Source organism: Aythya marila, assembly GCF_965140915.1.
Source record: "Aythya marila genome assembly, chromosome: 2".
Taxonomy (NCBI): domain Eukaryota; kingdom Metazoa; phylum Chordata; class Aves; order Anseriformes; family Anatidae; genus Aythya; species Aythya marila.
Window position 1 is genome coordinate 31,947,929 of NC_139043.1, and position 10,548 is coordinate 31,958,476.

Sequence of the window (10,548 nt, forward strand, 5' to 3'; positions counted from 1 at the left end):
GAGAAGAGATCTAATATGGGCTCAGAAAGATGAGGATCCTCATCATGAGTAGAAGACATCAAGAAACATCAAGACCGGTAAAAAGACCTAAAAGCAAGAGGTCAATCAGAACACAGTTGAATGGCGCTGCAGAAGCATGCAACGTTCTCAGTTTATGACTGCCCAAGGGGCTGAAACCCACCATGCCAGGCCTACACATGCCAACTTTCTCCACATGGCAAATGTTGCAGTGGAGACAGCAGACAATGGCAGCCCAGAGCCATGCCACCACGCCTCGTCACCCTTCCCTGCACACCTCTGCCATGCCTGACAGGAGGGCCGAGGCCACAGGGCGAGGCGCAGGTGCAGGTACGGACAGGAAGGGCAGGCTGGCGAGAGGCATGAGATACCGAGAGACCTCCCAGAGCCAGTCACAGCCTCAGCGGGAGGACACAGAAGCCCCGGGGCTCAGGGGGGAGCAGGGCCCAGGCGGAGCCCGGCCGCATCCTCCTCCTCCGCCGCCCTAGCGGGGCCGGACCCCGCCCGCCCCGTGCAGCCGCCCCACAGCGCGCCTTCCCCGGCTTGGTGCCCGGGCGCCTCCCGGTACCCCCGGAGCCGGGTCGCTGCCCCCACCGCCGGCTCCCCGCGGTGTTATCCCAGCCCAGCCCGCCGGCCCCCCCAGCGGCGGCGCTGGGGATCGCGGCGCATCCCGGCGGGCTCCCCCCTCCGGCTGCCGGGCGGCTATTTTTAGCCGATCCTCCCCGTGTCGCCACGGGGCTGCCATCGCAGCGCGCAGCCCCTCGCCAGCTGCCGCCGCCGCCCCGCCTGCCTGCCTGCCTGCCTGCCTGCCTGCCCGCCTGCCCCGGCACAGCACGGCACAGCACGGCACGGCGATGTCCCCCTGACCCCACCGCCGCCGCCAACTTTTCCTCGCCGCCCTTTCCCCCCTAGAAGATGGCAGCAGGGGGAAGCGCTGGAAGTTGCAGCCCGCGAGCGAAGAGATAAGGAAGGAGGCGGCGCGGGAAGGTGAGTGGCACCGGGATCCCCCGGCCGGCGCCCCCCGGCTTTGCCCGCGGCGCTTCGGGCAGCTTTGGGGAAGTTGCGAGGCTCCCCGTGCCCGGGCTGCCTCCTTCCTTTCCCCGGCGGGGCCGCGGCCGGGGCCGGTCTCCTCGGGCAGCCCTGGCCGTGAGGGGCCGGAGCCGGGCGGGGAGCGGGGCTGCCCCGGCTCCCCTCAGCCCCTCGGTGCCCCCCGGAGCCGCCGGGGGTGGGTGGTCGGGGGGCGGTCGGGGGGTCTCTGGTGCTGAGGTGGCTGGGGTTAGTCAGCGGTGGAACACAGCGTTAGTTAATCGGTTGTGCTTATCGGCACTGTAGGGAAATAGAAATATCTCCTTGCACCACACAGAATGTGTGCTCGTCTTTGAGAGACTCCCCCCGAGCCCGCTGCAGTTTGCAGTTCGGAGTGCTCTGAGGAGGTCTGAGAACATCCTTAAACTGCACGGGGGTGAAACAGGGAAGAAGTGTTTAAAACAAGCCTGATGCGGAGCATGAAGTGCTGAGGCGAATCGTGGCGACCTTTTGACATGTGAAAATGCGTGAATGTGCTTTTCTAACCCCAAAGCTGTTGAGAATCTTTGTCATAAACAGCACGGAATAAGCACGGGCACGGATAGCAAGGAATTTAAAGCATATTTGTCTTTCCACATTGTCAGCTCTAGTTCCGTGACATTTCGTCGCTGTGACAGAAGAATAGTTTTGTGACAGTTACTCGGGGTATAATTTGCAGGCATACAAAGGCCTGTGTGCTTTGCCGAGAACTCCATGAACAAAAAAGGAAGGTATTTCAACATTAAGGTTTTTCAGACGCCCTCTCCTGACTCCCTCTGCCATCTCCCCTCCCTCATCTCCCTCTTCCCCCCTCACCGATCCCCAACAGCTTCCCTAGATCTTTCGATACTCTAAATTATTTTTTTATTTATTGTTTCTAAATTCTTCCCTAGTGTCCAGTGCATTCCTGGATCAGTGGCCTCAGCCCACGTTTGTTTTGTACCCAGAACGCCCACTTCGTTCAGAGAGAAATGAGGGCTTGTTCTCTGTCATAGGACCAGAGCGCTCTTGGAAGGCAGTTCCATCCCCTCATACTACTCCAGTTGCATCATTATATGTATAACGTATATAAATCTCAACTATATATAGCTTTCCACAGTCAACGATACAATTATGCACTATTTTGACACCTCTTTTTCATTATTTTGGCAGAGAGCTGACCCAAAATGTTAGGAAAAAAACATGTCATGGCCCCAGAGGAAAGCTAGTCAGTCATATTTACCTAGCGCTGGTGCCAGCTTCTTCATATAAATATTGCAATAGCTCTGCTTTGTATGAAATTGGCATTGTCAGCTGGGAATTCCTAAAAGAGGAAACCATGCCATTATGCTTGATGGTGACCAAGTTCATGCAAATGCAACACCATAGTTAGTTAAGCCTACCCAAAACACCACTCTCAGTGTCAGATCGCTTTTCATTTTGGTATCAAAGTCTGTGTTTAATACACACAACTATTTTCAACCTGACATTAAAATGCCAGTTTTCAAACCAGTGGTGTTTGGTTTTCCATTAACCTTTTTTTTTTTTTTCCCCACAAATGAAGAACAGTATGCGTGCTGAAACTGGACAAGTAGTTTGTAAGCTGTTGTGTGTCTTCTGCTTGGCATTCTCTTCCTGTGTTGAGAGCAGTTCAAATACAAAAGTGAAATACTGTCCCGACTACTAAAGTCCCAACACATGCTTAATTTTGTGCAGCCATTTCTCTTTGAAAAAACAAACAAACAAACAAAACGCCCAAGAAAATAATAATACTATAATAGAATGGTATATCTTCTATTATGAAAAACATTAAAAAGAGATTATGTTATAAAACCTGTCTACTTTCTAGAAGACATTTAAAGCAGAAAATAATTTTCAGTTGTTTGTCTCACTACCCTAGATATTCCCATGGAAGTTGCTGTTAAAATATAGTTTGGACACTGAAAATATTGATCAAATTCAGATTTTTCCATCATGAAAACGATATGAATCCTGTTATGAATTACCATGAATACAGAGAGTGACTAAATGTAGGTTCTTCATATTTGCCTAATGCTTAGTAGGAGAGACGTAGTTTTGAAAATAAGCAGATCTTGTTGTATGTGAACTATTACAACTGACGAGAAATGACAAAAAAGTTGGAATGTGGCCGAGTGATCTCCAAAATGGTAAGTTAAGCACGTATTGACCAGACATCCTAGCAGACTACCATTGTTTTATATTCCTCGGCATTCAAACTAGCTAATTTAAAGCTATCTTGGGTCTGCGTATACAAGCTGCAATACAAAGTACGTCTGGTTTACAGTCATGGCTGAATCATGAAGCTGAGTGAGCTTATTGTTTCTCAGGAGTGAGGGTTTTCTTCCTTTTAGAGAAGAGGTTTGGGCTGGATTTGCTGAGAATTTTATGCTATTCCCTATATGCATACGGTGTACGTGAATTTCAATAGAAATTCAAGTTAAAAGAATCAGTATGTATCAGAGTTTTCCAATATCTCCAAGTCTGTACAAGAAAATGTTCTGTCTGTTGCTGCATTTAAGTAGGAAGGCACATATTACATTCAATGAATTATATTAAAAATAAAAAAGATAACTCACACTTAGAGACAGAACATTGGACTATTCCATGATAAAATATATTGTCATGCTTTGAAGTTTCAGTAATGATTTCCGAAGGAGTAAGCATTTTCTCGGGGAAGGTTGCATTACTGAATCACTTAAGGTTAGACTGTTTACTGGAATTGATATGTAAGTAAGGCATTTTTAGAGCTAACATCTATTGATGAAATCACCTTTCATTTATTCCACTTGGTTTTGAGTTTGTGGATTAGTATAATCATATGAGATGGAAAAATTTGTCTCCTGATTGGGGTAACTTACCTGGAATGAATGCATTATATTGTGAACTTTGGCCCATGCTGGCTAGGACTGTTCTAGTGTTGACTTTATTATAGCAACATTGGTAATATTATGAAGTAAATACATGTTACTCTGTATCTTCATCTTCAAGCAACTTAAAAATTGAAATGAGGTAGCGCTTAACTTCTGTACAAAAATACTGTTTTAATACCTTGAGTCTGTCTTAAACTTCTTTCCACTCTAAGGTATGATCTAACTTCCCTGTGTGCACATATCCAAACTTTTCCATTTTTATATAACATAGTTATGTAACTTTTTGCAGAAGTTTGTCAATGCAAAATGTCAATGTGAGTTCAGAAACTATTTAGAAAAAATCATTGAAGAAAAACATAGCAGGGGTTAGAAAGCATAGCAGTAACGGTTCTGGATCAGCATGTCCCTAACCTGCAAATATTGTGAAGACTTGGTGTATTCCAGGGAGGTACCACTGCTTCCTTACTCATCTGCTGCTGGGCATCTGGGGACAAGGCACCAGGCTCAACAGATCTCTGGCTTGATGAGCTCGGTTTTACTGCTCACGCATTCTTACACAGTCAAGATTGGCAAGATGAAATGATGCGACTCAGAAATTTCTTTATGAGGAAAAGAGACTGGAAAGTTTGGTATACAGCCTTCAAGCTCAGATGTTTACTTGTCTGTGGCATTAATTCAATGTGTTATGTAGTTTATGAACCAAGCAGGTAGTAGGAAGCAAATATTTATTCTTATTTCTTAGTGGTGGTGTTTTGCAATATGAATATTAATGTTTATCTCCCGCAAATCATGAGACATTGTTGAAGTTTCTTTATAATGTGTAATAACTATAAAAATAGTTTGGTTTCACAGTTATTGAATAGCTGTAAACTATTTTTTTGTTCAAGGAAATGAAAGAGTCTTCAGCAAAGGTAACTCATAAGTGCCTATAAGAAGATAACTGCTTATAATAGTTCTTCTGTGTGTCCCCAGTTCTTCAGTCTTGAAGTAGAAGATGCTGGATTCTGTATATCACCACTTGATTTACTCTCTGAAGCACTCAGTCTTTGTTTTAAGTTCATTTCTATTCAAGATACAGAGTGCTCTTTCTCTAGAATGGATGGCTCAGGGGCTTTGCTCAGACTTGTCCCCTGTCCAGCTCAGGCTGAGCAATCATGAGCCAGTCTAGTCACACTGAATGAGTCCAGCTTTTGTTTCCATGCTGTTTTAACCTGGAAAGCTTTATCTAGAGTGTCTTGAAAAGGCAGTGCAGATCCATCAGAGAAACTGATGAATCCTGAAGAATAAGTCAGAGTCTTGCGAGCATCCAAGGTATGAGAAAACTCAAGTTGTAACTTATTCATGAAGTAGGTGGTGTGCTGCACAGTGTCTGAGGTGCCTTAACCATTTGATAAGGGTCTTCCATTTGCAGCTCTGCACTCTGCCCGTCACTTGGAGCTCTGTAAGATTTCACAGAAGCTGCTGTGGCAGTGGTCTTCCACATTCTTCTTGTGCTGTTCTTATACTGCTGTTCTCATGGCATTGCACCTGCAAACCCTGACACTGCTGTTGTCCAGTTTCCCCTGGAAGTGACTCCTGCTGGTGAGAGAGCCACCCCTTTTCACCATCGCTTTCTTGCACCTTGTTTTCCAGGTTTTAGTTTACATTAGGAGAAAGTTGCTTGAGTGTCTGGTAAGTGTTACACAATAATATATGCAAAACTTAACAGCTAGGTAAGTTGCTACACCAGGCCATGATCAAAGACTGCTCCAATCAGTGCTAATAGCATTATGTGTGGGTACAGGCAGTAGGGAATTTGAACAGATCAGGAGGAAATTTGTATAGTTTCATGGGAAATTGAAAAGATTGTGAGGAAATCTATGCAGTTAACATGAGTTCAAAAGCTATTTAGAAAAAATCATAGAAGAAAAACAGCGGGGGTTAGAAAGAACAGCAATAACAGTTCTGGATCACATTGTCCCTAACCTGCAAATATTCTGAAGACTTACGATTGTTGTCTCATGTTCTTCTGTTGTGCACATCTATGAAGAGCGTGGCTCCATGTTCTCAGTAACCTAATAGGCACTGTCAAGCTGCTCATAGGTCCTCCCAAAGCCATCTCTTCCCCATGCTGAACAAACACAGTTCCCTCAGCATCTCCTCACAGGGCAGCTGCTCCAGCCCCTGACTATTGTGGTGGCTTATGCTGGACTCCAGCATCTGTCTTTTACTGGGAGCACTAAAACTGGGGGCAGTATTCCAGATAAGGTGTAGTGCTTGAGTAAAAGGGACTCCTAAAACTCCAAGGTGGTAAATGTACCAATTGCTAAATAGCACAAGATTTTGAAAATGTACAAATAAGGCACTGAGCAGAATTCTACTGTCTTGAGACCATAAAATTAATAAAAGCGATTATGTGCTTTGAAGAAATTGTTATTGCACCTTACATAGTAGAAACAGTTTATTTGACAGTTCTTATCAGAAAAGTTCCTGAATCATGTTATTTTAGTAATGTGACATTGGAATTTTACTCTAACATACTTTTCATGTATTAAAATTTTTCTTTTATAGCCACATATGAAGAAAATGACATTAACAGCCTATGTCTAGGGTTTCAATTATACAAAACTCTAATTACTTGAGTTTTTGACCTTTATTATTAAGTCTCTAGTGTGCCTAAATATTGAGCTGAAACCTTGCTTTAACAAGAGGTGGGTGAACTGTTGGCATGAAAGTAAGATTTCCAAGGCAAAACTTTGAAACACTAAATTCCAAATGGAAATTAAGCAGCATGCACATAGTAACTATATTTTGTGTTTAAAGTGTACAACTTATTGGCATTTTGCCTGATTTATAGCTGCTTAGTTGTTCATAGCTTAAAAATGGACGGTACGTACTGCTGACAACATACAATAGGTACAGGTACAACTTTAACCTTTCATGTTTCCTCTTTTGATAGACAGTATAATCAATATTGATTGATAACCTATTGATTAATAAGCTTTAATAACCTAAGCTGTTTTATTTAGGATATAAATACATATGGTATATAATTTCATGAAAGCGTATTATAAATGGGAAGATCAGCAAGATGAAATAATATTCAACAGCTAAAACTGCATGGATGTTTGTGTCGTTTTTACATGTATTTATTGTTGCAAACATAACTGAAGACAAGGTAGGAAAGCTGCTGCAGTCGTGATCAGGGAAAGAAAAGTGTCCATGCCAGGAGCTGCAGCTTGCTTCCCAGTGTTTTGACACATGGAGTCTAGGGTTCTGCCCTCTTAAGGAGTAGGAGCTGGTATTAGAATAGTGAGTTTTATCATATTCAGTAGAAAATAATAGAAGAGGCAGGAAAGAATTTGTTAATTTTCAAAGTGCAGCTGGTGTAATCTTTCCAAGTCCCCCCTAAAATGTTTTAAGACAGAACATACCATCTGGGAGTGATAAGTGTATCACTGCAAACTCTAAACAGCAAAAACACAAGCATTAAATAATTCAGCAACCTATTTGAGATAATGAAACAATTCCTTACTCTGTACTGCAAGTATCTGCATATCACAACATAATCGTTACAGGACCTTTGTGAGGAATGGTAGTTCCATTTTATAAAGTCCTCTAATGTGGTTTAGGTCTGTTCGGCTGACCTGCATCATCCTCACCAGGGATTTAGCTGGAGGTTTCCAGCTAGATGTTGCCTTTGCATACCTGGTTTTCCTTAGCTTAAAAATCTGAGTAGGTAGGGAACAGAGGGCACCTGGAGTTCAATCTCATCAACAGGAACAGAGTGAAGACGTCGATTTGGGACCCTGAACCTTTGGGCTGAAGAGCTGACAGTCAGTACTGGGATAGGAGTCCAAACGAAGGTCCAAGCCAGAGGAAGGTATTTCCGTTTGTAAATGGATACAGCCTGCGGTAGCAGCATAACTGTCTGTTCCTCTTGCATGTGCTCATTCGTCGCTGGAAGGTGGATGATTTGCACATAATACAGAGCACTGCTGAACGTAATGCGATGAAGAAAAGCTGAGTAAAACCCTTTAGAGGTGTTAGTTCTCCTATTTCCGACATTAGTTTCTTAATAAGATCTGTGAGTGACGTAAACATCAAAGGGAATATTCAGCTGCTCTCAGTAAATCCAGGTTTCTTACACAAAGTTGCTTGAAAGAACATAAAGGGTCTGTGTTTATTGTGTGCCATTATACATGCCTTGTCTCCCACTCTGAATGGCTATACCTTTTTTTTTTTTTTTTCATGAAAGAAATAAGTTAAGAGTCCTGGTAAGAAAATGCTGTTTGTTACCTTTTAATTGTTTGGAATGAGAGTGCAGAGCTTCCCTTTGATTAGAAAATGAGGTCAATATTTGCTTTTTTGGTCAAGAAGCTTTCATCAGAAACTACTGAAAAAGCTGCAGGGTTAATGTGATGAATTGGTGTGTAAGCAATTTACAGTTTTTACTGCACTTCAGTGAGGTGCTCATGGCTGGAGCAGTACCAGCCTTTTACTGTGATGAGACTTCTTTTAGCACTTCTTAGAGCTGATAAGCCAATCTTTTTCTTTTTCCTATATGCTAATGTATGTCATTGATACTGATTCAGGTCACAAGGTAAATGCACATTACAAAAGAGGTTGATAGGAAGGGGTATCTTCTAAACGATTTGCTAAGCAGGACATGGCAGACTTAGGACTTTGATTATAAAGGGCAAGGATTTTACTTACCGGTGAGGAGTTTTGCCACTGACTATAATGAGGTCAGGATGTCACCTTTGCACATAAAATTTTAATCTTTCTTAGGGTATTTGTATGGGGAGAAACAGGTAAGATAATACAGAGAGCTTGTTGAAAGCCCTGTTCATGGTTGAGACTGACTTAAGGCTGGAGTGTGGTCATCTCTTTCCCAACTGGCAGCAGAAATGGCAGGGAGCACGAAAGCTGGGATTGAAGCTAGTAGCAGTTAAGTGCTGATATAGTCATTAGCTAAGTGATTTAATGTCTAAATGATTTAATTTAGACAGACCACCAAAGCAGTGGGGTTGGGGGCTGGATTAGATGATCTTCAGAGGTCCCTTCCAACCTTGTCCATTCTGTGATTCTGTGAGCTACAAAAACATATAAAAATAATTAATGATTGGTCTTTCCTATCTTTTGTCAGTTACTACCTTCAAATAGTGGTGAAGGATTTTGGCATGCACTGTTAAGACCGTTTTCCCTACATCAATATGTATACATGCTTCTGCTGGTTCCGTCACTACTTTTCCTTATTGTTGCCTGAACACAAGCTTGTGGCTTCTCCAGTGTGTTCGGATTACATGCAAGTTGGGTGTGCTGGTATACATGGGAGACTTGACAAATTAACCCCTTTTTTTTTTTTCCCCAGGCTGTAAAGTAGCAAAACAACTGCTTCCAGAATTCACTGCAGTTTTTATGCAGTCTGTTTAAATTGCATATGAGAAACGTGAAAGCACTGATTGACTTTGTAGTGAAAAATCGGGTTTCATTTCTGACCCTTGTCATTTGCAATGGACCCTCTCCACTTACATATCCTCAGAATGTCCATCTATACTTCTGGCGAGCATTGCTGGGATGTTCTTTTCTCTGTGAAATCTGCACGCATCATTTCTCATCGCTCCTTTCATTGTTGTGGAATGTTTGTATCACTGTCTGTGCTTGGAGAAGGGACAGGAGGCAAAACTGAGCCTCTTCCTTTTTCAGGTTACGTTTGGACCATAACTTAAGATTTGTGCATAGAAATGTCAGAAAGATCAAAATACATTTCTGTATAGATAATGAAGCAAAGTAATCAATTTATTTAGAAAAAAAAATAAAAGTATCCTTTGTAGAGTTTTCAGTGTAAATATTAAAGATATTTAATAAGATAAAATGTTAAGGCTTATTTTTCATATTTTAAGGCTACAGAAATATAATCAAAGGATAAGGAAGCAAGATGAAAAAATACTTTAAATTCTCCTTGCTTACTCTGATGGAGGATGATTTTCTTGCATGAAATTGGTTAGCTATGTGATTTGTAAGCTAAAGTATTTCACTTTGGGTCCCTGTTGCTGTTATATGTATACTGTGATTTTATATTGTTCTTCTTTGTGAAAGAGAACACTACATAGCTTCCTGCTCTAGATGTGTTAAAATCATGATAATAAAAGAACCAAAATTTGTCATTTATGGAGTATAGTCATATTCTAAAGTGAAGGGGAACTGCATATACAGATTGCCAAGGCCAGAACTGAAGTCTAATCTATTTAATTTATTTTGTTCATAGTTGCCTTTTTTTTCCCCCTTTTGTTAAAGTTTTACATCAGGAAGCGATGTGAATGATGCACTGTGCCCATACAAATCAAAGCAAAGGCACTTTTCATCTTGAAAACAGATTTTCTTATGCAAGCAATTATTCTCATGTCTGCAGACTTTTTCCACTAATATTGTTGTTTCAGTTGAGCAAAGGAATAATTAACTATACTGATATTAATGGAGTTAATATTACTGACACACATCAAGGTAAATAAAAGTCAGAATTTGACTTGTATCAGGTTGAAAATGTGTTAGCTAGAGATTCAGTCTAATTATACTAAATTCAATCTAATTCCTTGTAGTCATCCAGACCTCA

The 10,548-nt window shown here is 42.1% G+C and overlaps 1 long non-coding RNA gene across 1 annotated transcript; it reads left to right on the forward strand.

Moving 5' to 3' along the window:
• The first annotated feature begins 992 nt into the window (after positions 1 to 992).
• LOC309875367 lies at positions 993 to 9,341 on the forward strand. Its single transcript, XR_014317026.1, has 3 exons — positions 993 to 1,005; positions 7,713 to 7,815; positions 9,307 to 9,341. It is a non-coding gene; the product is annotated as an uncharacterized lncRNA (long non-coding RNA).
• The last annotated feature ends 1,207 nt before the right edge of the window (positions 9,342 to 10,548 follow it).